Source organism: Saccopteryx leptura, chromosome 8 (genome assembly GCF_036850995.1).
Source record: "Saccopteryx leptura isolate mSacLep1 chromosome 8, mSacLep1_pri_phased_curated, whole genome shotgun sequence".
NCBI classification, from domain to species: domain Eukaryota; kingdom Metazoa; phylum Chordata; class Mammalia; order Chiroptera; family Emballonuridae; genus Saccopteryx; species Saccopteryx leptura.
In genome coordinates this window covers 20294493-20317767 of record NC_089510.1, presented here as the reverse complement: position 1 = coordinate 20317767, position 23275 = coordinate 20294493, and the positions used below count along the sequence as shown (strand labels likewise).

General features: G+C 38.5%; 1 protein-coding gene and 1 non-coding gene across 4 annotated transcripts in view; both read right to left on the bottom strand.

The window, feature by feature from the left end:
- Nucleotides 1-23275, bottom strand: part of CADM2 (cell adhesion molecule 2) — a 1163936-nt gene that overhangs the window by 261389 nt on the left and 879272 nt on the right. The gene's annotated exons all lie outside the window — the stretch shown is intronic.
- On the bottom strand, nucleotides 1039-1167 carry LOC136380232 (small nucleolar RNA SNORA65). The gene has a single exon (XR_010746906.1). It is a non-coding gene; the product is annotated as a small nucleolar RNA SNORA65 (small nucleolar RNA).

The following is a 23275-nucleotide window of genomic DNA, read 5'->3' as shown; positions in this document are numbered from 1 at the left end:
AGGATGTGACATTCTGATTCTCTGCCTAAATATATATGGTACTTTTATTCGTGTTTCTTCATTAATAAAGCCTTTTACTCAAAGCAAATATCTTGTTATTCAGAAACATAATTATGTACCATGTACTAGAGACACAGAATGTACTCCTTCCTCCCCACTAACTACCATCCATATGGTTTGAATGGGTAGAATTAGAACCCAAGGATGAAGGCAACAAACTTACAAAGTGTAGCTTAAAAGTAGTTTTTCGGGACTAACTAAAGATTAGTTTGGACTTCCTTTGAAGGCAGGCAGTTTTCTCTAACAGGAATGTTCAAACAAAGTCTGCACGAGCTTTTGGAAAAATAATACGGAAATGAAGGAAACATCATAAATGGTAGGTCTAGATAAACTTTAAGCTCCCGCAAATGCCAGGGTTTATATATTCTAAGCACTATATTCATATGGAGCAAGACCTGCAACTCCTTCCCTCGCCTGTACCTCTTCCGTTATTCTTTACCACCTCTGCATAGATAACTCTAACCTGGCATTGGAGAATGTGCTTAGAGATGTACCTAATGACTGCCAGTTCTCATAATGCTCAAGTTTTCTTTTTGCAACTGTTGGCTTTCCAGCTGAAGAGATTTATGCTATCAACTGAGTATAACATTTAATTTATTCAGTTATTTGATTTAGCATTTACTTTTCTTTCACTGATTCCCCAATGATTTTATAATATTTATTATATTATTATTACAATTGTTACAATATTGATTGTAATGTAGAATATTACAAATAATTTTAAATCACTGGTATTTGAATGGTTTTCACACAATATTAATTAATATGCTTTATATGTCCACTATGCTCTTATATTAAATTTTTTTTGGTGGTAAGTAATTAAAAGTTTTAAATCCCCACAATGTCCCCATTCATATTTCTAGTCACATAAGTAAATATCCAAGAATTAACGATAAACAGTTGACCCATGAACAATGTGGGGGTTAGAAGAACAGTTGAAGATACATGTGTAACTTTTTTCTTTCTCTTTTTTTTGGAAGCTGTCCCTAAACTTTCAACACAAGGTCATCCACATGAAGAACAACCCATTTCTTAAAGTGAGATTTAGTATCAGCTCACCACTGGATTGCAACAGCTGATGAAGAATTGGTCATGTGCAATGGCAGGTGGCTAAATGTATAACTTCCCAAAAACTTAACTACTAATAGCCTCCTGTTGACTGGAAGTATTATCAAAACATAAACAGTATGCCTGACCAGGTTTTGGCACAGGAACCGGGTTTGAAATCCTGAGGTCACCAACTTGAATGCAGTCTCATACAGCTTGAGCGCAGGGTCGCTGTCTTGAGCATGGGGTTATAGACATTATCCCATGGTCACTGGCTTGAGCTCAAAGGTCACTGGCGTGAGCAAGGAGTCACTCGCTCTGCTGGAGCCATCCCCCCTCCCCGTCAAGGCACATATGAGAAAGCAATCAATGAACAACTAAGGTGCTTCAACAAAGAATCGATGCTTCTCATCTCTTCCCTTTTCTGCCTCTCTGTCCCTCTCTTTGTCTCTGTCTCTTTCACTAAAAAAACAACAAAAAATCATATACAGTTGATTGACATGTGTTTTGTATATTATATGTATTATATACTGTATTTGTACTGGAAAGTAACTTAAAGAAAAAAAATATTATTATAAAAACAATAAAAAGAGAAAATACAATTATATAATTTATTGAAAAATAAATCTGTGTGTAAATGTACTTACACACCTGTATAAGTTCAAACCTGTGTTTTTCAAAGGTTAACTGTATATTATATAAATATATAGTGTATTATTATAATTTAATGCATATTATTAAAAAATAGTAAATATAACCAGCATATTAAAATGACAAATCATTACCATACAGTGACAAAAAAAAAGTTTAGGCGTTATTTTATCTTCAGGGATATTATAAGTAACAGTTTGGTTCACCAAGACAAAATGTAATACATTTCTGAAAAAAAGAATAGTGATTTTCTGTCACATAATTGAATACATAAAATGCTAATCATTTTTAACTAAATTAATGGGCCGATAAAAATGCTAGTTGTTTAAGTTTTAAAACTTGTAAATTAAGTTACACTATTTTTAAAAATAATCAGAAGCAACTATCAATCTGTGAGTATACAGGAACAACCCTGATGAAAATGAAAAGGCTACAAGTTACTATAATTTTACTTTGTAAGTCTTAGGTGAGGACATCTTGGGAACATCAAGTTGTAAGTCATGGATACCTCATAGAAACAAAAAGTGCGTGTCATTTTTTTAATGGAAAGGAGAAAAGAAACAAGGCTCAAAAACTAATTAAACTTGCTGCTACAGAAATGAAAGCATTCTGATGCAACTTATTAAAGGGAAAATGCTGTGAAATTAACAGTAATCAAAAGCTAATTAAGGTTGATGCAATAGGAACAGTCAAAGAATGCTTGATAACATTTATCGAACTCAAGAAACATGGCTGTGAAGAAAGAACACATATGGAATAAAATTCAAGTAATTACAGAAAAGGGCTCAAGTATAGAATTCAGTGGTATATTATACACAAATAAAAAGAAATTTGAAATACACAGTTTCTAGTAGAATCTTCATTTAGTTAATGAACATATCTCTCTGAGAAATAAGAGATGGCAAAGAATACTGTTATCTTTTATTGTTCTTCTTTTACTACCTATAATTACTTGTAACTCTCAAATGGTGGTAATAAAATTGTTCTTTTTTATTGGATAAACTATTTTTTAAGATCTACAAGAAGTACATAGCCACTTACTTAATCTAAAAGATGATTACTAAATTTAGTATTTTCCTGAATGTGTAATGAAAGGAAATAGAATTTTGATGTTTCCCTTAAGACTGTGAAATAAATGACCCTGACTTCCACGTTTGCGATTTTGAAATATGATTGCCTTTACTCTTTCAGACTCACTTCCCTTCATCTTGGTTAATGTCAATGAAATAGATAGCTGAATTTTGTACATGATATAAGTATAGCAAATGCAGTGTGCATTTATTGAGCTGCATAATATAGTTGGCAGAATAGCTAGTATAAAGAAAGAGTTCTAAGGTTAAACAGAAAAAGGGCTAAGAATAACTAATAACCATATATTTTTATTGCTTATTGCTTATCATTTGCACTTTTTCATAAGACCTAGTGTAGCCGAGAAAAAATATATATCTCATTACATGAATTACTGTAAATATTACAAAAAGGATAGGTATACAAGAGTATCAGTTTCTACATGATGCAGAATACTCACCTAGAACTAAATACAGAGGAAATAGTACTATTTCAGTAACTAAAAGGAAGGTTGATTTAGACAGTCAATAAATACATACATACATTCATACATTCATACAGCAAATTTTAAAAAAAATTCTCCCAGGCACTAAGGTACACATGAGTTATAGTCACAAGGTGGGTTACAATGGTAATTAAAGTACCACAACTCTTGCTATTAAGATTGCTTCAAAAAAGTAGCTGTGAGGAGTAGGCATGTAGCCCTAGAGTCAGACCATGGTTCTTACACTTTTATTCTCATATGTTTACGAGAGTAGCTTGGTAAATACATTGTCCAGGACCCTCCTTAGGAGATTTTGATTCAGCAGGTCAGGCTAAGTCCACGGCATCTGAAGGTTTAACAAGCAACCCCAAGTGAGTTTGCTGAAAGGGCCTTTCCATTACATTTTGAGCTGTGGGTTATAAATCCCTTAAAGACCGTAACTGTTGGTTTATTTTTGTACCATCCCACTCACCTTTCTCACCTTCATTACCTCTTTTGCCTTCATTATCTTATTATTGGAACTGAGCAAAAGAAAAAATTTTAATCTATATCTGGTGTTTTACATACTCTACAAATATAAAAATATAGTACAGAGCCAGTAAGAAGTAGTTTGGTTAAATATCTGGTGATTTTCAATCTTGGCTGCACATCAGACTCCCAAGGGGGATTCCTAAAATACCACCTGGGAGCCAGGCTCCTCCCTGACTGCAGGGGGATCTCAGGGCTAGGCCCTGCACAACTGACTACATTTCTTTTCTTTTCTTTTTTATTTATTTTTTATTTTTTGTATTTTTTTCTGAAGCTGGAAACGGAGAGAGACAGTCAGACAGACTCCCGCATGCACCCGACCGGGATCCACCCGGCACGCCACCAGGGGCGACGCTCTGCCCACCAGGGGGCGATGCTCTGCCCCTCCGGGGCGTCACTCTGCCGTGACCAGAGCCACTCTAGCGCCTGGGGGGTGGAGAAGCAAATGGGCGCTTCTCCTATGTGCCCTGGCCGGGAATCGAACCCGGGTCCCCCCCACGCCAGGCCGAGGCTCTACCGCTGAGCCAACCGGCCAGGGTTCAACTGACTACATTTCTAAAATCTCCCCCATGTGATACTGAGACACAGCAGAAATTGAGAATCACTGACGGTAGGGTAGGTTGAGCAATTTATCAGCAAGAATAAGTGTATAATAAAAAAAAAACTTGAAAAATTTTTTTGTTGTTGTATTTTTCTGAAGCTGGAAACGGGGAGAGACAGTCAGACAGACTTCCGCATGCGCCCGACTGGGATCCACCCGGCACGCTCTACCGCTGAGCCAACCAGCCAGGGCAAAAATTTGAAAATTTTTGATAAATATAATTACTCTACGTTCTGGTTTACTTAGCACTTTGCCTCCTATATGTTATTCTATAATGACAATGCTTTGACTTATCCCCCCCACCTCAATTTTTCCTTAATTGCTATTTTTAATCACTAGGTTCATTTCTCTTCTCCAGAGATTTCATTTCTCTTTGGGCTTAACTCACATGTCTGCCTTCACCATGGCTGCCCCATTGTGGAATTTGATGCCTTCTCCACTAGGCGGCGTGGGGTTACCCTGTTCTGGACCCAGGTTCAGCTCTCAATGACCCTGTCTGTACTTGGTGAGAAGTCTGGAGAGCAGGATTTTGGTGACTGAATACAATTGAATAACTCTTTCTTTATTTTTATTTTTTTATTTTTTCATTTTTCGAAGCTGGAAATGGGGAGGCAGTCAGACAGATTCCCGCATGTGCCCCACAGGGATCCACCCGGCATGCCCACCAGGGGGCGACGCTCTGCCCATCTGGGGCGTCGCTCTGTTGCGTCCAGATAACTCTTTCTTTAAACCTTTTCTATAAAGCAAAACTGGACAAGTCCCTCTCTCTGTTAGGACCCAAATGATATAAGCATCCTTGTTATGGAACATTCACTTTTTTTTTTTTTAAACATTTTTTAAACAAGTCAGTTAATCTTTGGACAGCATGATGGCAACAAGCAGAAAAAAAAAATCAATGATATAAGAGAGAGAGCGAGCAAATGGCAGTGAAGTCCAAGACTGCAATTGAATCTGAGACCTAACTTTATCCTGATCCTACTCACAATCAATCGACTTACTAGTCTATCCCTACTTTGTGAACCTGCAGACACTTGGGTTTCCATCCTTTGCATCCTTTGTACCCAAAGTAATCTTGGATATTAGCATCATGGTCAAAGTGATCTCCTTATAATTTAGTGTCCCATAATCACATTGCACTTCTCTAAAGGTCTACCACAGGACAGTCATACAGCATAACTGGATTCTGCTCTCAGTTTCACCACTCCCTACCCTTCTAGGGACAAATAATACCTCCATTTGACCATCTGGCTCTTCCGATGTCACATTCTGTTATTCCTTACAAAGCCTTAAAATTTCAAAAACAGAAAGAAAACATTACTACCTACCTGGAGAAGTAAAAGTAGACTTACAGTTGTGAATATGTGAAACACAGAGCTTAGTCATTATTATTTAGTGATTATTGTATTACTTGCCAGATAAACTGTAAATCTACTTTTGCCCACCCCTGTATTATTAAATTAAAATTGTTTTTTTTAGAACAATATAGCCAGAGCATCTCAAATAAAAACTTTGTAGAAAATATCCATTAAAGTTATTTTTGAGTGCTTAATATGTGCTAGTCTATATACTTTCAATTTACAAACTCATTTAATCTTCACAATAACTGCAATCTGGGTTGCACAGGGCCCTGCACTGAGAGGGCTCCATGCTTGGCTTAGAGCTCTGCTGTCCGTAGTTTGGTTTCATGTTTGGCTGTTGCAATTTGTAATTGGTCACGGATTTCGAATAAGGGGCCACACTTATTTTCTTTCCTCCTAGAACCACAGATTAAATAGCTAGTCTGGTCCATGGATAATTTTTATTTCTATTTCCTTTTAAAGATGAATAATCTTCCAGTCCCCTGTTTAAATTCACATGGATATATTAAGTGGTGCCATCATATTCCCACATTGGCCATTTAGCTCCATTGACTAGTTTCTCAGTCACTACTATTAAATAAAAAGACAACCACATGGAATTCGAACTAAACATATAGATAAAAATAATGATAAAATACAGTTGTCAATAAAAAGAAGCTTACCTAAATGACCAAACAATTCATCTTATTTATGACTATTATGTATATCAATATCAATGCCCAGTGGTTGCTGTTTTATTATCTAATACCAGCGAGATACATCTTATAAGGGCTATAAAGAGAAAGGGCTATATGAATAATTACCCATCATGAAGATGACTTACTTCCATTTTTCATCACAGTATAAAATGACTTGATTAAAATGGTTACCTTCCAGTGGAGTCTAACTTCATAAGAATGTGTTATGATAAAAATACACCTTACTGTGACGTGCTTGCAGAGTTGCAACTGAGTAGAGCACTCTTTTGTTGAAAACTTTATATTGTTTGTCAGAGTTCACCTAGATATTTTTTAAGGAAAGCTTTTTGCTCTCGTCTAAGATTCTCATGCGTATAGAACCTCAGAAAGGATTGCTGAAGCACATCCATCAGTTCCGGAGAATGAGGATAAGACAGAACCGCCACACACTTGCCAAAACAAAAACAAAGGCACAGAACACTGTGTAGCAACTGTCTCTCCCCTGCTCACGCTCCCTTCGCTCCACCCCCATTCTGAAACTACACCCACCATGGTGGATTATTCTTCCTTCAGGGTGTGGGAGGTCTCTGTAGTTGAGTTTCTTTTCCTAGTATAATAGAATTTTAAACAGAAGGAGAAAGACTGTTGTTGATGCCTCGATGGGTTTCTGTTTCAGAGGCAGAAACATATCACATAATTCAGTGAAACTGTGAGCATGCTTATTTCTTCTCTATTTTATGGCTTTGGTTCACTCCACTGAATGAAGCAGAAATCTCCAAGTTTAACTCAATAAACATAAAACTCCATAATGTAGTTAGCTATGCTAATTATAATTTGTATAGTTTGGAGCCTGAGGAATAAGCTAAAATAATATGATTTGAACATAAGCCTCGTTATATCTCAGGGTATAAAACATCTCTCATAAACCAAACCAGGGAGTAGTCGATTATTACTGTTTGCTGTTCGCTGCTATTGTTGTTCAACTCACTGAACTATCCCACATAGAAACGGATACCTTCATTTTCAGAACTGAGGAAGAGAACAGTCTCTCCATGACCAGTAAGTTCAGTTTCTTTTCCAAATGGTTCACTAGAAGTCACCTGAGACAGGTTTGCCTATTGACCTGAACTATACTTGTTCACTTGCTTTAGCTGGCCAGCCGTTTACATATATTCATGCCACTTTGCTCATCTCAAAATCTTTAAAGCTATAAACTCTAGAGTCAATAGACTGGTACTTAGTTTCAAGGAAAAGGAAGATAGCTTTCAAATGCCTTTTCAGTTTTAGTCATGCGGGAGGAATCGTCTTTGAAGTTTCCCTCGCCATCTTCTTCGGCGCACAACATAAATTACTCCAATTTGGTTTCTATGACCTTCTATTCCAGGCCTATTAAATCTTTCCAAATAGATATTCTCTATGTCACACACGTACAGTGATAGTCAAGGCCCTTTTTATCATATAGTTAAGGGGGCCTCACATGGCTCTCAAACACGAAGAGTAATTTCCACATTTTAAAGCAACAAATTAATTCTGGCCTCCACTATCGACTCTTGACAAAGGAGCCTGACCTTCTAGGCCTTGATTAGTTTGCCTCTAAAAATTTCTAATTATTGTTAGCAGTCAACAGAAGGTAGAAAGATTCAGAACCTGATGCCATATGTGACTGCGATATCTTTTTTTTTTTTTCTTTCACTAGAATAAATTATTATCTACACCAGTAGCAAATGGTCATTTTTACCATCATGCCTTCTGGGCTTTTTCCTTGGACTATTTTCAGCTCACTGCACTAGGAGAAAACGTACATCACCAGCGAGTCACTCCACTTTGTAAAGGGGGCTTTACCCTTTTCCTCTGAATGCTCTTTAAATACGTGATGAGAAAAGGTCAGATTTTATCTGTGTGCTTAGTTCCTTCTTTGCAAGTCAATAACATCATTTTTATTCCACTTGGCATCTCAAAATTAAAACCCTTTTTTCAAAACTGACCGTTTGTAGGCAGTTATGGCATTTAAAATACTCCTGTATGAGAATGGTAGGGGAATATTTTCTTCACTGAGGGTATTAAGCACAGTACTTTATTGCTAGGACTTAACTAGAAATAGGAAGCTTTTCAGTAGAAATAAAGGGAATAGCATGCAACGACCTAATTAAAGGAAAAATGTACTGGAGAGAATCTGTTATACTAGAATCAGCCTAAACTGCGTCTGTCTTTTGTAAGAAAGAGATCTACCATATATATATATATATATATATATATACCAATATATATATATATATTCTATACATGTTCTAGATATCAACACTGTCTCTAAGATTCTCTTCTGGAATTAAATAGCAAGTTTCTTTATTAGGAAAGTAACAAAAGACAAAGTACATAAAGCCTCTTTAGGAAAAGCACCAGCAATCTCTCTCTCTCTCTCTCTCTCTCTCTCTCTCTCTCTCACACACACACACACACACACACACACACAAATTCAAACTTTCTAAAATACTTTGATTTACAGGGGAATCAAAATTCGTTCAGATCTTAAACTAAGATTCTGTGCATCTGCTTTGCCTACAGAGTCACAGTCCCCAACACAGCCCCTGAAGTTTCCAAAATGAAAAATGTTCCGTGACCTCAACTTCTAGGCAATCTTTGGTTATTTCCTTGCAATTCAGAGTAAACAGTGATCAGTAGAATGAGGTCCACAAGCCAGAAAAAAAAAATGTACAAAAATTATTCTCATAGTAGCTACCTCTCACACGTTTCAAGTTTTAAAGAGTAGCTTTTACAAAGCTATTGAAAGATATATGTCAATACATGGGTCACAAGTCTGTGATGAAAAAAGAATAGGCAACCTTGGCAAAACTTCTATGGTTGTGCACAAAGTTTTCTGTTTATTTTTTTTATTTAATTAAATTAATTAATTAATTAATTAAATTTTTTTTCTTTTTTTTTTTTTTTTTTACAGAGACAGAGAGAGAGACAGAGACAGGGATAGACAGGGACAGACAGACAGGAACGGAGAGATGAGAAGCATCAATCATTAGTTTTTCATTGCGCGTTGCAACACTGTTCATTGATTGCTTTCTCATATGTGCCTTGACCGCGGGCCTTCAGCAGACCGAGTAACCCCTTGCTGGAGGCAGTGACCTTGGGTCCAAGCTGGTGAGCTTTTGCTTAAACTAGATGAGCCCGCGCTCAAGCTGGTGACCTTAGGGTCTCGAACCTGGCTCCTCCGCATCCCAGTCCTATGCTCTATCCACTGTGCCACCGCCTGGTCAGGCTTCTGTTTGTTTTTGATCTATTGAAGTTTTGATGTCTTTCAGGGTAAACATGGCTCTATTTTAATTTCTCTAATTTTAACTTCTATTTTCTTGGTGTGTTCAAGAGGCCATCACACCCATGATTCCAACATTCACACACGTGCACTCATTTATACAAGCGCATTCCCAAATAGCCACACAGTGCATGAGTATCCAATTAGCGCATTTTAATTTCTTGGGGAATATAGTTAGGATTCTCAGCTGTGTCAGTTACGAGTTGTGTAATCATTAACAACTTAACTTCTCTGGGCTTCTGTAGCCTTAGTTTGGGAAGATTATATAAGATGACACTGTGAAACTCAACGTTGTGTGTGACACACAGAAATTACCTGGAGAATGTTAATTCCATTGCTGTCCACCCAAGGCCAACCTTTTCCTTTTACCCTAAGAGGAATGGAGAGAACTGAGCAAGAAATATTTAACCCTGAAAATGAGGCCACTATTATGAGCATTCCGCTCCTCGTGTGTCCAGTCACTCATCATGTTTTCTTGCCTAACATGATGTAACCACAAACCAGCCCAGAACATGGACCACAGATCTGAAGCAGAAGTAAACACTGATGAGTAAAAATATATCACCATGCTTAGAAAAACATTTACTCAGGCCCTGGCCAGTTGGCTCAATGGTAGAGCATCAACTCTGTGTGTGGATGTTCCCCAGGTTCGATTCCAGGTCAGGGCACACAGGGGAGGTGACCATCTGCTTCTCCACCTCTCTGCCTCCCCATTTTTTCTCTTTCTCTCTTTTCCTCCTGCAGTCATGGCTCAATTGATTCAAGTACATTGGCCCTCGGCACTGAGAATATCTCTGTGGAGCCTCCACTTCAGGTGCTAAAAATAGTTCGGTTGCTATCATGACCCCAGATGGGCACAGCATCAGCCCCAGATAGTCAGGGCACATGTAGGAATCTTTCTATCTCCCTTCTTCCCACTTGAAAAGAAGAAGAAGAACAAAAAGCAAAATAGTTGCTCAACACAGAGTGGATTAAAAAGACATTAATATATTAAAATAACACAAACCCAAAATATGAAATGTGACTATGAAATAGAAAGTGGATTATTCTGTGTATTCCTCCAAACTCATCTTGTTAGATGATGATTTTTAACTTGTATATATTCTAGCTATGCTATAGCCAGTTTTCTTAAAGTCATGTAATTAAACACTCTAACCAATTAAAATAGCCATAGCAAACTTATATTGTTATGGTATTTGTAATTCTTTACTATAGAATAGTATTTCTGTTATCTTGTTTTTCAGATTTATAATTCCTAAGGACAAATAGCACAACATTTATGAACAGAAAAGACGAGTATATAATAAAATTTGCTCTAATTTTAAACAAAGTCAAATGAGAAAATATAAGTAAATACTAGATCCATAGAATTTTAGTTTGTGCTTTAAGAAAACTTTGAGAATTATAGAAACTTTATTTTTAGACTTTTGTTTCCTTAATAAAGACTTATTGGATGGTTGGTACAGAAGCACTATAAAAATTCTCAGTAGAACTATATAAATTTCTTCACATGGTTAAATGTATTTGAAGAAGATACAGCACAAAAGCATTCACTTTTTTTTTTCCTAAATGCCTATTAAATTAAGTTTCAATAAGACTTTTCTTATGAAACATTTCACGTGAACCTCTCTGACTAATTGTAGCTGACTGGTTTGACTCCTACACAGTAAAATAAATAGAATTTCCATGTGATAAAATAGGCTAAAAATAATTAAGCTTTTGATAAATAAAGTAATTATTCCATTGCCTACTTTACTGACAATCACTTGAATATCCAAAGAAATTTTTTATCATTTTCTTGTCAAATTTTTTGATACCAGAGAAAATATAGTGTTTCTATCGCTCTACACAGCCCATCATACAATACAGTATACGAATATTACTTCTGCACCTGAAGAAGTCATAAAAATGTATATTTTAGAAAATGTACTAGAAATGAAATGTACTAGAATTTAGACAGCCATTATAATTTTCTACTGAGTTACCACCCACGATAACATTTGTAATAGATTGCAATTTCCACAAGCACTGCTGGAGGGCTATCAAGTTTTTATGGCCATATATTTTCATATTATGTTGTCCAAAAATGATTATTCATTTACTTAAATGTTCAATTTTATTCAATAAAAAGAATCATCTCAATGAAACCTACTGTGATTTCCTTAGTACTCTCGCTTTGAGGTCAGTGAAAGAGGCAGTATTAATAGCACTTTTCAGCATCCTCGATGCAATTTCTAACCTGCTCGTATGACCTTCCATTTGGGTGTCAATTTGGGAACTTAGTGAAATTAGAATTTTCTGCATAATCTCTGGATCACAAAGAATTCAATAGTCCCTCGCTACATTTATCTTGCAATCAGAATATGACAATGCTGTCTCAATTCTAACTTCCACTTGATTTGTAATTGCAATGGTATTTTTTCAAAAGTGGTCACTAATTTCCAAGTAGAAGCCCTAATCTTTCCCTTTAACAAAAATAAAACTTTTCATATATATTTTGAGGTGGATTAATAGTCTTTTCCATTAGGATAAAGGAGTGCACACTGAGAATATCTTTCTGCCGTCAGAGTAATCAATGAGCCAATATGGTTGTAAATCTTTCAGAAATTCCCTATGGCTCACTTCAAAGAAAAGTGTGTATTCTTCTCTGCCCATCCCCTTCATTCTCTGCTATCATTTCGAAATTGTAGGGGGGGATCTTTTCATATTGCAATTAAGAGAAAGTGAAACTATTTCACATTTTTTTCTTAACAAATTCAGCTATTAAAGTAATCCTGTTACGTGCATTTCTGCATATCATGACAGAATGAGTGATACAAAATATTGATTAGGACAAAATACTATGAGAAATATACAATCTGGAAAACCATTTAATTATTCTTATTTTAATGAATGAAATGTGAGCATGTGATTTTTCATTCTTTTTAAGAGAAGTATGGTACAAAGTAACAGTCTAAGTGCATATATTTTTAATAGTACAGTCAACAGCTTTATATAAAAAAGTAAAGATTCAGACATGCTGATAATTATACATATGCCACTATTAACTCTTTGTTACCATATTATGGTTTAACTAATTGATAATGTAATTGGAAATTTATAGTTAATAAATCACATCAGAATGAGAAGCTTTCCAAATTATGCTGAATTTCTATAAAAGTATGCAATGATACAAGAGTTTAGTAATTACCATATTTCCCCACATATTAGACACACCCTTTTTCAAAAAATTTGGAGTCTAAAAAGTGGGTGTGTCTTATACAGTGGTTGTAGATTTTTTTACTTACATTTCCCACTTGAGGAGTTATATGAATTTTATGATGAGTAAAACTTGAGTTTAATAACTTTATGTCATACATTTTTTTTCAAGTTTCCAGCTCCAAATTAAAGGGCGACTTATACATGGGGAAATACAAGAATGTGGTCGTAATGCTGTTACAAAACTAATCTCTTAGCCATATTATTTTACGTGCCTAGATATAATTCTGGGATTGTGAAACCGCAATTATTAATTGAAATTTAACACTCTAAATCATTTTGAGTACAATCCACATCCTTCATCAGTAAATAAAAAAGTTAAAAGCATCTAGAAAACATTCTAACATTGAGATAAGCTAGACCTATGCCTTGAAGTCCCTGCACAAAGTTACTTTAAAAATGATAGTTTAAAAAATATTCACAAAAGGCCCTGGTCGGTTGGCTCAGTGGTGGAGCGTCGGTCTGGCGTGCAGAAGTCCCAGGTTCGATTCCCGGCCAGGACACACAGGAGAGGCACCCATCTGCTTCTCCACCCCTCCCCCACTCCTTCCTCTCTGTCTCTCTCTTCCCCTCCCGCAGCCGAGGTTCCATTGGAGCAAAGATGGCCCGGGTGCTGGGGATGGCTCCTTGGCCTCTGCCCCAGGCACTGGAGTGGCTCTGGTCGCAACAGAGCGATGCCCCGGAGGGGCAGAGCATCGCCCCCTGGTGGGCAGAATGTAGCCCCTGGTGGACGTGCCGGGTGGATCACGGTAGGGCGCATGCGGGAGTCTGTCTGACTGTCTCTCCCCGTTTTCAGCTTCAGAAAAATACAAAAAAAAAATATTCACAAAATATGCATTTCTAATCCGACAGAATTCTTTTTTTAAGATTATTCAGTGAATAATTTTGTTACTTATGTCATTGTGTTTGATTTTATTGTTTTAACCCATTGTACTCTATCTGGTCTGAGCACATAACCCTATGGGATGTATTTTCCCAGCGTTGCTGTCCTCTTACAGTCAGAATTAGCCAAAGAAAAGGCATGGCAGGACACGGCCGGGTTAGAGGAGCACAAGGGAGGGAGTTTCTATGGCTATGGTAGCCACTGCATGTTCTGTTACAGCTTAGGTCACATGTCATTTCAGGATTATGGATAATAACAACTTCTCAGATTGCCTGAGTGGTTAGTCTTCTGTTGGTTCCCTTTTGCCCTCCTACACCTTTGCAATAGATAGTATCTTCTTTAAAACCTCTTAACTTGAAGCTTTTGATGGGGCCCTGTGTCTTCCGCTGTAATCTAACTGCACATGCTCATGGTAGTTTTACTTTAAATGATTATCAGTTTTATATTATTCTCAAACAACCCAAACAAAGTACACTTCTGTTTAGATTCTACATGCATTCACGTACGTAAATCATAATTTTCAATAGAAATTACTCTTCCTTCTGAAAGTTTGGAAGAACATTAATTACACTCTGTTTTCATCCATTTAACCCAGGGGTCCCCAAACTTTTTACACAGGGGGCCAGTTCACTGTCCCTCAGACCGTTGGAGGGCCGGACTATAAAAAAAAAACTATGAACAAATCCCCATGCACACTCCACATATCTTATTTTAAAGTAAAAAACAAAATGGGAACAAATACATTATTGAAAATAAAGAACAAGTAAATTTAAATCAACAAACTGACTAGTATTTCAATGGGAACTATGCTCCTCTCACTGACCACCAATGAAAGAGATGCCCCTTCCAGAAGTGCTGCTAGGGCTGGATAAATGGCCTCAGGGGGCCACATGTGGCCTGAGGGCCGTAGTTTGGGGACCCCTGATTTAACCCATTCTCCTCATATTCATCTCTTCCTTTTAAAGTCTCTATTTCTGTTGAGGGTGTCATGTACACAGAAGTTTGAGAGCTCAGTTTTTATTGTTCACCGCTGACTTCTACCCATGCCTCCCCACCATTATGCATTCAGCCAGTTTATTGCTAGTGTAAATTCAAAGTTCTCAGTGTCTCTCACTGTTGCTTCTGCTTTTCCTTTTTCTCTTCCTTATTTGAGTCCTTACTGCTTCTCAACTGAACTACCTGGCCATGTTCTATTCAGGAGAGACTGCCACCCACTCAGCATGCAAACACCTGAGGTTGGAGGGGAGATCTGAGGTATGTGTAGCTGTTCTTCTCTCACATGATCTTGCTTCTCACATTCAGGGATTTTTGTCACTTTTAATCGATTGAACTTTATAATTAATTTTCACTCAAATCAATTTAATGTTTTGAATAGATCTAACCAAGGAATTATTATTATTATTATTACTATTCAGGTGAGAGGAGGGGAGATAGTGAGGCAGACTCTTGCATGTGCCCAGACCAGGATCCATCTGGCAATCCCATCTGGGGCTGATGCTCGAAAACTGAGCTATTTTTATCACCTAAGACTGATGAACTGGAACCATTTGAGCTACCCTCAGTGTCAGGTCCCAGTCTCTAACCAATTAAGCCACTGGCTGTGGAAGCAGAAGAGGGAAAAAAGAGGGAAGAGAGAGGCAGATAAGCAGATGGTCGTTTCTCCTAGGTGTTCTGACCAAAAGTTGAACCTAAGACATCCATACGAAAAGCCAGTGCTTTAGCCACAGAGCCATCAGCCAGGACCTTAACCAAGGAATTAAATGAGACTCCACCTTGCTTTCATTCTTAGTTTTGAGCACATTGTAGCTCTACTTCCTCAGGCACAGTATTGCCATCTTGATCACACCAGTGCACAAAACTGCCTCACCTTCTCTCTGTCACCTTTCACAGCTTTCCTTCTGTACTTTGAGCTCACCTGGGGTTTGTTGAAAAAAATCTGCTATTGTTATCTTTCCTATTAAAATCACTCTAACTTTTCTATTCTTAGCTCCATTTATTCCCACGAGAGGTTCCTGTAATTTGTTGGTGAGCAAAGGGCTGTGAGTGAGATCAGACCGCTAGATGATGTCCTTGCACCATCTCCTGCACTACAAACTAAAGCTTACCCCTGAAAGCATCCTTGCTTAAGGACCCTCACTTATACATATACATCCACATACCGACATCTCCATTGTGAGCACTACAAGAGTTCGTGCTTTGTGAGCTCTCTCAGCTCAACGGGACTCTCCACTGTGTCTTAGTATGCTCTATGTAGGGGAAAATGGGCCAGGCCAAGAATGTATTGTAGCAGCGACATTCCTAAAAAGCTTTCAGCAGTCTTAAACTGCAGCAACTTGCTCTGCCATCTTTTTAAACCTGTCCCAAAATCCATCTCCTAGTTTGAGTTTTATTCTGATCTTCTTTTTTTTTTTTTTTTTTTTTTTTTTTTGTATTTTTCTGAAGCTGGAAACGGGGAGAGACAGTCAGACAGACTCCCACATGCGCCCGACCGGGATCCACCCAGCATGCCCACCAGGGGCAACTCTCTGCCCACCAGGGGGCAATGCTCTGCCCCTCCAGGGCGTCGCTCTGCTGCGACCAGAGCCACTCTAGCGCCTGGGGCAGAGGCCAAGGAGCCATCCCCAGCGCCTGGGCCATCTTTGCTCCAATGGAGCCTTGGCTGCGGGAGGGGAAGAGAGAGACAGAGAGGAAGGAGGGGGGGGTGGAGAAGCAAATGGGCGCTTCTCCTATGTGCCCTGGCCGGGAATCGAACCCGGGTCCCCCACACGCCAGGCCGACGCTCTACCGCTGAGCCAACCTGCCAGGGCCTATTCTGATCTACTTAATTTAATATAATTTATCTGTTTATACTCTGACCACTCTCAAGTTATTTTTTTTTCTTGTAGGATATATTCATATTATAATTATATGTCTCTATCTTCATGTATCTATATGTAGTTACATATCCAATCATCTCTACAAGATTATTTTCAGGTCAGATACCATGCTTTATTTATTTCTTTTTGCAAATATAAGTTAGCTTAAAGGGGAGTATATTATTACTTAGTACAATTTAATAGTTCCTTTAAGTCAAAGGCCTAACTATTTCGTAGGCACTTTCTCAAGCTTATTGATAACCTTAACCCTTAACCCTCCACAAAGTAGGCACTCTCTGTTTTCATATGAAACAGTGTTTCTTAAAGTGTATTATTTATTCGCAAGTATAGCAATAGAAGTTGAGAATAAATGCTTAGAAACTTTTATAGCAATTTGACATTGCCGGGACTTTTAGGTATGTGATCTCCATCAGCAGATTTGGTTTGTGGATTATGTTTTATAAGCAGTAACCTGGCAGGCTCCAATAGCAGGGAAACATTACAGAGTACTTGATTAAAACGCTAATGTAGAACATAAACCAATATACTGCTTTTTTCATCACCAAAGTCTTACTACAAAATAAAAATACCAGCTGACTATCAGGATTCTTAACAATGTAGTAGAAATTGTGAATGGTGTTAAAGCTTAGATGCAAAATTACTCTCTTTCTCATAACATAGAAGTTGATTGTCAAAGCTCTGCAGCATAGTGAGGCACAAAGGTTATAGACATGAAAACTTCTGTTGAGAATGTCTGAGCAACAACAAAAGCTTTTATTCATACAAGATAACACACCAGGCCAGGAATTTTAGATCTGTGACTTAGAGAGACAGCCCTCTTTGTCTGATATATTGGGTGTTGTTAATCATCTTAATACTTGCTGCAAGCAACAAAGGCAACATGCTTTGTATTGGCAGGTGAGATAAAAAAAAGCAGGACAAAAGTTACAAGTTTTAAAGAACAGACTTTGCACAATTATGACATGAATTATAAATTCAACACTGTTATCAGTCAAATAGGTGATGATCTTGACATCGCAAATTTTTAAAACATCGTCACACACCATCTTCCAATATTACAGAACAGTTTGGATTCTATAGTCCATCAAAAAAATTCACATATAAAAATTCATAGATCTTTAAACAATTTATTTCATCAAAAAGGTATTTAACTTTACAGGATAAATATTGTATATAAGACTAGCTACTAATGAAGAATTGAAGATGAATTTTGAAAATGAAGTAAAATGTGCCTCATTTTGAGTATAAATTAAAAATGAGTATCTTAAGATTGATGAAATACATTCAAAATCTCTTCTTCATTCCTGTCAACATGTGTGTCAACTAATTTCTCTATTATAACTGCTCTTAATATATGACATCAAAACCATTAAATTGTACATTACAGTTCCTGTAAGAACTGCTATAGTCAGTCCAAGGAAATGTAGTAACTTAATAAGCAAGCAGCAAACATGTGTCACATTCAAATGTAAATAATTGGTATATATGATATTCATTCAAAGGGTGCATATAGGTTTTTAATATGAACAATTACTATTTATTTTATAACTTGTTAATTCTGATTATAGAATAGAAAAAAATTATAGGTAAAATAATTACCTGTATTATTAGCAATACAACCACACTCAATGAATATATACAATTTAAAAATTATTTTATATGTTATTTTATAGAAACTAATAATAAAAAATTGAGACCTACATTTTGTATGTTTCACTATTTTTTTTAATTTAATTAATTTTTTTTTTCTGAAGTGAAAAGTGGAAAGGCAGAGAAACAGACTCCCATATTCACCTGACTGGATCCACCGGGCATGCCCACTAGGGGGCACTGATCCATTGGAACAGTAGTCATTCTAGTACCTGAGGCAGAGGCCATGGAGCCATCCTCGGCACCCAGGCCAACTTTGCTCCAATGGAGCCTTGGCTGAGTGAGGGGAAGAGAGAGACAGAGAGGAAGGAGAGGGGGAGGGGTGGAGAAGCAGATGGTCACTTCCCCTGTGTGCCCTGACCAGGAATCAAACCCGGGACATCCACATGCCAGGCCGACTCTCTAATGCTGAGCCAACCGGCTAGGGCCCACTATTTCATTTTCTAATATTCCATTTTTATTGTACTTTAGAAAAGAACCCGCACTTGTACTTGGTATTGAAAATAAATGGGGCCACAGCACAGGTGATGTGAGAAGCACTGACGAGGCTCCATGAACGAGCGTGGTCTGTGGTGGTCGCTGTCGCGGCTCTACACCCACAGCCTTGTGCAGAAATTTCTTGCTGCATAGAGAAAGGACCTAAATGGTGGCAAGAAGATAAAACAGGTCCCAGTAGGAGGACGAAGTATTTACCCTAATTACTTTTTCATGTAACAAAACAAAGAAATTTTCCTTTTTCTACTTCCTGTAAAAAAAAAATTGAATTAAGCTAAAGGACGACTATGATTTGGGGAGGGTTTTGCTCTGTTTGTGGTTGCTCTTGTTCTCACTTTGTATTCTTGGGTGATAGATAGGAGGGAACTTAAATTAACATAAGAGTAGGAAGCTGATAGTTCAATTCTGTAATAAGCGCTAGCTGTCTTTATTTATTTATTCATTTATTTATTTATTATTATTTTTTTTTTTTTGTATTTTTCTGAAGCTGGAAACGGGAGGCAATCAGACAGACTCCCGCATATGCCCGACCGGGATCCACCCGGCATGCCCACCAGGGGGCGATGCTCTGCCCATCTGGGGTGTCACTCTGTCATGACCAGAGCCAGTCTAGCACCTGAGGCAGAGGCCATGGAGCCATCCCCAGCACCCGGGCCATCTTTGCTCCAATGGAGCCTGGCTGCGGGAGGGGAAGAGAGAGACAGAGAGGAAAGAGAGGAAAGAGAGGGGGAGGGGTGGAGAAGCAGATGGGCACTTCTCCTGTGTGCCCTGGCTGGGAATTGAACCCGGGACTTCTGCACGCCAGGCCGACACGATGCTCTATCACTGAGCCAACTGGTCAGGGCGCTGTCTTTAGAAATCTGGTATGCCCAGGGTGGACCTGGGGTTGAGCTCCTGCCACGCCCCTGGCTCTCTGGTACAGGCCACTGGCAGAATCGCTGATGTCTGAACCTCTTCTCTCTGACCTGGCTGTCTCCCTGGGAAGGAGGACAAAGTTTCCTACCCTCCTGCACAAGGTTCTGAGGGTTAACAGGGCCGGGAAGGCCACACTTGGGAGGGAGAATCTCATCCAAAACACTTGAAAGTGTGATAAAACCTTTATGCACAGAACCACTATAGCATTGATTTACCTTCTGGTATGAATGGTACATAAGCATGACAGGAAGAAAAAAAAAGTCACAATGCTTGCAACTTATAAATGGCAAGGAAAATACCAGTTCTAGCTTCTTCTGGTTCTATCACTACGTGGCTTTTCAGAATGATTCTATAGGCCAGTCTGCTATATCCAAAGTGCCTACAAGAATTCCTAGCAAATAGCAGCTTATTAAATGTTATTGAATGAATGACTGATTCTTAATTACTCTAACGTGCATGTAGTGTCAAACTGTACAGATATAGTAAATAAAATGTCTACTAATTATTGTGTATCTATAATCTTAGGATCCCTCTGAAACTGAAAACTGGAATTAATTTCCATTGTCATATGTTTTCTGATATAAATAGATGGTAATAGATTAATAGTATAAATAATCATATGCCTATTCATAATTAGATTACTTTGCTACTGGTTTGAAAACTAGAGATTAATTTTTGGCTGCCTGACCACATCATTAAGCCCAGACAATTCTTTGTTTGAATATCTTTCAAATATATACTTTTTCTCTATTTACTTAGCTTTCATTTTGGACTGGTCACCATCACATCACATTAGAGATGTTAAAATTATTTTTTTATCTTCTTTTCACCTTTCTATATTCAAAGCCTCCGATCCCAAGGCCATTCAAATACTGAACTTAATTTTATTTCATTCCTCTAATTTTAAAAGAATTTATAGCTGTAGCTGACATGCTAAAACAGAAAACAAAAAGAGAGCTATGGCTATGAAAAGGCAGGAGCCCAATTATTTATAGACAATACAGAGTAGTATAATGAGAAATCCCCAAAGAAGGTCAAGGCACTATTAGAACTAGGAAAAAAGAGTATCTAGTGAGGATGGGATAAACAAAATTGAAATGTACAATTTGACTTGCTAGATACCCAGTCAACAGAGAGAAGGCGGCAAAGAAAGCAGTTCTAGCGGCTGGGCTGCCTGCCTCAGGGTGTGAGGACTGACGTTCAGTCTAGCTTTTCGCCATCCTTTGTCCCAGAGCCTCCGTGGCAGCTCCCAGCGGGAGAAACTCCACATCTCTAAGCTCATCTCCCACCACAGGAGCTCACACTCTATGTCAAAAGAAGAGAGGTCGAAACGGGTGGGTGAAAACTCTCCTTTCTCTCCTAAGTTTTCGCCTCCTAACTTAGGTGCTTTCTCAAAAAGACTTTAGAATAGCAACTCAGGCTCCCAATGAGAGAACTTCCCTTGCATTTCACCTTTCACAGCGATATAGCGCCTAAGTATCGGCATTTAAATAGAGGGTCTCTGCTTCATGTTCTGTGACATAAAAGGACAATTTCAGATATTTACTCATAGTCGGCCACTATCAGTCAAAAAGCAAGTGTTTCAGATTGCAACTTCCTGTTAGACACTGCTTAAGATTCCGTGGCAAAACTGTTTTCTTTTCATTCCGCTGGATCTTGCAACATTGGTTTTCCAACATTTCAAAAAATCTCAAAACAAACTCACAGAACAGTCTCACCCTGCAAGGTTGGACATAGCAGCAGGTGGCCTTTCACAAACAATTGGCCTCAAGACACCTATGGGCTGGACTGAGATTGGTTATACAATTAGTCACGGTTGATTCAAGATCACACACAAATACATGGTAGAATTCGCTCTCTCAAAATGTAGCGTAAATTATGAAGAAAAGCATATAATGGAAAAAAAATCATTGAAAATGAAATAGTAAGACCTTAAACACTATGTTTTATCTAAAATGAAATTAAATTAATATGAATCAAAATTATGCGATTACAAACAATATTAAATTGATACATCACGGGCAATATTTCTGATGCTGTTAAGGTGTTCTTACTCTTACTAAAACTGCAATGATAATGTTCTTTTAAAACTTACTTTAAAAATGCTGGAATATCTTACATTCTCCAAGGTCTTTGTGGTCATCCTGATTAAAAGGTTTTTAAACATAGAAACCATATCTGTATGTCACCAGGAAATCAAGTCCCTGGGCAGTACACTCTTACTTTCATATTTAACAAACAGTACATGATAGTTTATTTATAATTACTTATTTAAAGAAATTCATTTCATCCATAAAAGCGTGTTTTTAGTCATGCATATTTTCAAGTCAAATTATTATTCATAGGCTCATGAAGGATACGTTTATTATTTTGTATAGTTTGCCTCCTCCTACAACGAGGCTTATTATGTAAGACCTACAACTACAGTTACCTACCTGTAGTACGCTTGAGCAAATGCTTTTCCCTATGCCTTCTCCACCATTCTTAAATATTGATGATATATGAAAACTTGCTACTTGAGTACAAAATTCATGGTTTGTCTCTTTCAGTTGTCCCAATGCCCAGCATAATTTCTGAAATATATCAATATTTCAAAAATATTCATAGTAGGCCCTGGCCGGTTGGCTCAGCGGTAGAGCGTCAGCCTGGCGTGCGGGGGACCCGGGTTCGATTCCCGGCCAGGGCACATAGGAGAAACGCCCATTTGCTTCTCCACTCCCCCCCCCTTCCTCTCTGTCTCTCTGTTCCCCTCCCGCAGCCAAGGCTCCATTGGAGCAAAGATGGCCTGGGCGCTGGGGATGGCTCCTTGGCCTCTGCCCCAGCCACTAGAGTGGCTCTGGTCGTGGCAGAGCGACGCCCCAGAGGGGCAGAGCATCGCCCCCTGCTGGGCAGAGCGTCGCCCCTGGTGGGCGTGCCGGGTGGATCCCGGTTGGGCGCATGCGGGAGTCTGTCTGACTGTCTCTCCCCGTTTCCAGCTTCAGAAAAATAAGAAAAAAAAAATATTCATAGTATTGGCTCTGGCTGGTTGGCTCAGTGGTAGAGCGTCGTCCTGGCGTGCAGAAGTCCCAGGTTCGATTCCCAGCCAGGGCACACAGGAGAGGCGCCCATCTGCTTCTCCACCCCTCCCCCTCTCCTTCCTCTCTGTCTCTCTCTTCCCCTCCCGTAGCCGAGGCTCCACTGGAGCAAAGATGGCCCGGGCGCTGGGGATGGCTCCTTGGCCTCTGCCCCAGGCACTAGAGTGGCTCTGGTTGCGACAGAGCGATGCCCCGGAGGGGCAGAGCATTGCCCCCTGGTGGACGTGCCGGGTGGATCCCGGTCGGGCGCATGCTGGAGTCTGACTGTCTGACTGTCTCTCCCCATTTCCAGCTTCAGAAAAATACAAAATATGTATGTGTGTGTGTA